This window comes from Acyrthosiphon pisum, chromosome X (assembly GCF_005508785.2).
Source record: "Acyrthosiphon pisum isolate AL4f chromosome X, pea_aphid_22Mar2018_4r6ur, whole genome shotgun sequence".
In the NCBI taxonomy this organism is placed as follows: domain Eukaryota; kingdom Metazoa; phylum Arthropoda; class Insecta; order Hemiptera; family Aphididae; genus Acyrthosiphon; species Acyrthosiphon pisum.
The window spans coordinates 35,490,636-35,496,093 of NC_042493.1; positions in this window are offsets into that span (position 1 = coordinate 35,490,636).

The following is a 5,458-nucleotide window of genomic DNA, read 5'->3' on the forward strand; positions in this document are numbered from 1 at the left end:
TATTTATAAAACTTTATTACACTTTTAATAAATGTTTAAAATTTACCATTTAAATAAAAACGTGTATTCTATGTTTAAAAGCCCAATCCTTTAATCGTAGTTTAATGGTCAATGCTTAATAAATATATTTTCTACAACTTTAGTTAAACGTAAGAATTTATACATTTGTTAAGCCTTTAACAAAAGTTTAGTTTTAAATATATGATATTTAATCTATTTTAAATGTTTATTGATATTTTAAAAATTTATTTATTTTAAGTATTTAAAAATAAATATTTAATAAAATGTTATGCAATATTTATATGTACACCTTTAAACTTAAACTAAAACTCAATGTTTATATAAGTTTTAACATTGAAAAATGCTATGTGGGCTGTCACCTGATTGGACGTAATATTAATACTGATAGCATATCTGATATCAATTACTGTAATTGATAAGTGTCACTAGACCCTGATAACCGATAAAGATATGATATGATAGTATTATAACATTTTCTCAACAGAATATTATTTATAAGTTTATAATATTATAGATTTATTATACATAATCATGGAACTTCCGACTTACCAACATAATCAACATACTATTTGCTGGGTATATTCGCGAAACTGTCGAGTTTAACATACTTCTTATTCCTTATACTATGATATAATAATATAGTAAAATACTATAACTATTAACTATATTATAAGTTATAACCTAACACTAAAGTAAATCACGTTAAACACTTACGGTGGTAACGCACGTTAACATTAAACACTTGAAAAAATCACGTTGTAAAAATTATAATTATTTGGCTGCTAATTTACAAGTATTACAAAACCACTGTTTTGATTTCACATTCTCATTTACTCTTGCGCATATAAAATGAGACCATTCCAAACAGCGATTGCAGCAAATGGATTTTGTGGAAGCATCTTCTGAACAAACAGGACAAACCCAAGTTGCACGTTGTTTTTTGATATTAATAATTTGTTGGACAGCAGTCCATCCATCTGTTGTAAAAAATTGTTTTATTTCTCCTACAGCTATAGTTTCATCAATTATTGCACTTGGTACTTTTTCTGGTATGCATTCAATATCACTTTCTCAGATCAATTTGTTTGTATTGATTGCAAGCATTGCCAACTCTTCGTCTACTAACCATTTTAACATTTCAGATTGTTTTATTTTCAATGGCAGTTTTTGATAACAAACCAACCCAACTGAATCCACTTTTATTTTTTTTGGAATGCCAATTGCTGTCTTATCATTACCTACATATTATATTGTGGTTTAAGTAAGTGAAATAATAAAAACTTAGATTAAACTTAATTAAAAACTTAGAATTACCTTTTGGACGACCCCTTTTTGGAATCCTAGGTGGTAGTATTGGCAACTCATTTAGCACCAACTCTTGAGGCTCTTCAGTTTCACTTTCAATGTTTTCACTCACTTCTTGACCTTCTTGATCAAACAAATCATCTAAAGAGTAAAATATATTTTATTATGTAGTATATATTATAAAATAAACATTTTTAAGTAAATTCCAAACCTATGTAAATATGTTAGTTACCTAGTTCAACTTCTTCATTTTTCTCCCAAGCATTGGCGATAAAGTTGAGTAATTTTATACGTTTTTGAAACGCTGTCCCAGAAGCCTCAGAGGCCAAAGAAGCCAATCTTTTGGCTTGAAAAAAGGCTTGCTGGTATTTTTCGTTCTGATTAAATATACGTTTTTTTTTTGTGACAACAGTGACTACGTTAACACTGTTTTCTATATTATTGGGAATAGTTGTTGAAGGAATTACCCTACATACGTCTTGGTAATACCTTCTGGTCCACCTATCTGCACACAACTCTGGACAGTATAATGATAAATCATACATCTTCCCCAATCTTAATATGTGGTGGCACGGAAGACACATACTCGTGATAAAAGTGCACTCGCAAGTTGTAGTAGTGACATTTAAGACACCTTCTCCAGAATTAATAATGCCCGTCATGTTAAGATGAGATAGAACTTTTACTTTGTATATGTGGCTAATTTTTGATTGAACTAAATTAAATGCGTAAGGAGTTAAATACCAAAATAATTGTTTTATCTCAGGTGAAAATCCAGCTACAAAACTAGGAGTTTTCGAAAAACATTCGGTCGCTATGTGGTCTCGTTCCGTACGTAGCGTTACCATTAACATCTCGAGCCCTATAAATACATATACAATTATAACAGATGCATAAAAATATTATGCCATTATACCCGCCGCGGAATAAGATGACTGCGTGGCGGGTATAGTTTTGCTTAAGTGAGTATACCTTGAAATAATTGATCTAATCTAGAAAATTTGGTAACCACTTGTGTTATTTTTTGGTTAATGCTTTCAAGACGATTATTTGTACGATTTCCTAAAACAATAAAGTTACATAACTGAAACCTGACAGTTTTAACATATTATAATAAAATTATACCTAGAGTCATGAATTTTGATTGGAAGTGTACAACCCATTCTGTTCTGATACCGTGCCAGTTTTTATTGAAGTAATCGATCACCGTCTTTAAATTGGTATCTTCAAGTTTTTGGTGGATTTCGTCATAATTTAATTCATTTTTAGCATAAACAATACTTTGTATTATTTCTAAACACATCAATCTTTCTCCTACATAAAAAAATTCATCAAAACTAATGCATCTAGTATTTCTTAACACTTTTTACCGGAGTTTATTTTCATTTTTTCGCAGGTAATTTCTCTTGACATAGACCTCAAACAATGGAAAATGCAAATCAAAATTTGTGAATCCGGAAATAGTGTTTGAAAACATTTCTCTCAGTAAAATCTTTGTCTGCCATTATACATTTGATATGTTTCCAATCGGGATTAAACCTTTTAAATGTTGAGGCCATGTCCGATACATTTTCTTTGTCTTCACTAGTGAGAAGACAAAACCCAACAACTTCACTGAGCCCATTACTGTCAACCACTATAATCAAGTTGAAGGCAACAAACAAATTATAGTGAATACAACAGTTGGTTATAATTAGTTAAACGTAGTAAAGATAATTACCTAAAAAAACGTAGAGGGGCATTCTTAAGTCATTGACTTTATAAATGGCATCAACAAATAACACTTCAGGACACAAAGAAAATATTCTTTGCATCTCTTTGTCTTGGTAAAATATTGCTTTCAGCTCATTTTTTTAATTTTTCAAAATATTAAGGGTGACGTCAGTTCCCTCATAACTAATTGCCAATATTTTTAATGCGTCTGATGCTGGTGATTTGAATATAACCAAATTATGTATATCCTTTAACGTTACTATTTTGTTGTGGGTTTTCATCAGATCATTTTGTAATATCTTTTTATTTACCTTCATCGTTACCAATTTTGATGCCATAATTCTAGAATCTGTATCCAGCCTTCTTTGCCTGGGATAGTGATCATACATTGCCTAAAATAAATAGTTTTTTTTTATACTGTATTTATATATAATTTCTATTATTATTTTGTTAACTATTTACCTTGCTGCATATGTGGTTATGTTCACTAATAGAACTTTTTATCACTAATTTCTCTCCCCAATCATTGGGTCGAACAGCTAAAACAACTGGGCAATTTGAACGAAAAGAACTGGAAATAAAAATAAATACCAACCAATATGTTTAAGATGTTCCATAATTCATAAATTATAAATATTTTAAGTATAATAAGTATTTTAATTATACCTTTGTTACGGCCGATGACCTGTTGATTGGGTTTTGTACTCCCCACTCCTCACACACCTACACTCGAGAACGGCATATTCCAAAATTGGATTTATGTGCCTTTTTAAGCCTTTTTTTCTAGCACTTTCAATGGTCCTAGAGCTGAACTTTGTGAAGTTGGACATGGTCCTATTTTCATACTTTGAAATTGAATTTTCCAACTCCACAAGAGACGAAAATTCTTTACCAATTTCAAGTTCCAAAGACTATATATAATTAATTATTAATATAGATTATTAAATATAATTAAATTCATAAACACTTACTTGATTTTCAGCATTTACATTGTTGTCCATTTTGTTAAAATTTAAAAAAAATATATGTAAATATAATAATAAAAATTATTAAGTAAAAGAAATTAATCAGCACTAAATAAAATTATTATAAGTCAAACAATTTAATTCACACAAAATAAAATTATTAAAAGTAATTGACGTAAGTCAGTTGTCAGTACAAAGTTGTGTAGTAAAATAATAAAAATAATTGACAAGTCAGTGGTCAGTGGTTAATTGTGTAGTCAAAGAATACTGAAGTCTAATAGTCATATTACTAGTCAGCTAGAGATCAGTAAAATGTTGCTTTAAAATAGTTGTATAAATATCACTGGCAATTCCAATTCTAAAAATTATATATATATAAATGATCCATATTCATCATATTCATCAATAGTTCAACTAATACAAAAAACAAAGATTTTTGTACAAATTTTTACACAAATCTATAATATTAATTTTTTATATTATGCAGTAACGCTTAGAATCTATGTAAATATTTAAATTTATGCGGGAAATATTGTTATATTATCATATTATATCTTTATCGGTTATCAGGGTCTAGTGACACTTATCAATTACGGTAATTGATATCAGATATACTATCAGTATTAATATTACGTCCAATCAGGTGACAGGACGTGAAAATAGCCACTACGTATAAATAAAGTTTGTATTTACCATAATTTTATAAATTGACATAACCATAAATTATATTTTTAATGATAAAATAATGCATATGTTAAACAATCAGCCGTATCCCCCCCCCCCACATAAGTGTGTCAACGGTGGGTACTAAGGGTGCCTGGGCTGCCCCTGCAATTTTCAAAAGGCGCCGGTCAACCAAGTTTTAAATCTAAGTGGTTTACAACTTTTATTTAGAAAAAAAAAAATGTCATGCATTGTTTATTTAGTTCTAATAATAATATTATATTGCATTTTCGAATTGATTTATGATTCTATCACAAATCTCGATAATAATATTATGCGGGAAACTGCCAACTGGTACAATTTTTGAGAAATATGAATTATTTTTATAACTATTGAAAACAAATAATTCCAATATGCGAGCACGGAGTGGTGGTGACGACCCCACCAGTTTTCGGAATACCCTAGTCTATAAATACAGGCGACGGTAAGGTTCGCATAATCGAATCTATTATTGGATGTTGACATATATTATTATTGTTGACTGTTGTATTATTTTTCATCAACTCACGAGTCACAATTCTCAAACACACGGATCAGATACACATGAGTACATGACTGTTAAACTGTAATCATTAATTCTAGTAATTGTTCTCGATTTTGACTTTTTAGTTTTTTCTGTATACTCAAAAAAAATCATATTCATAGAGATAAAATTCTATGTTAGATTGACAAAATTCTTGTTAATATAGAACCGAAAAGATACTTTGTTATATTGATAATGGTTGAATTAT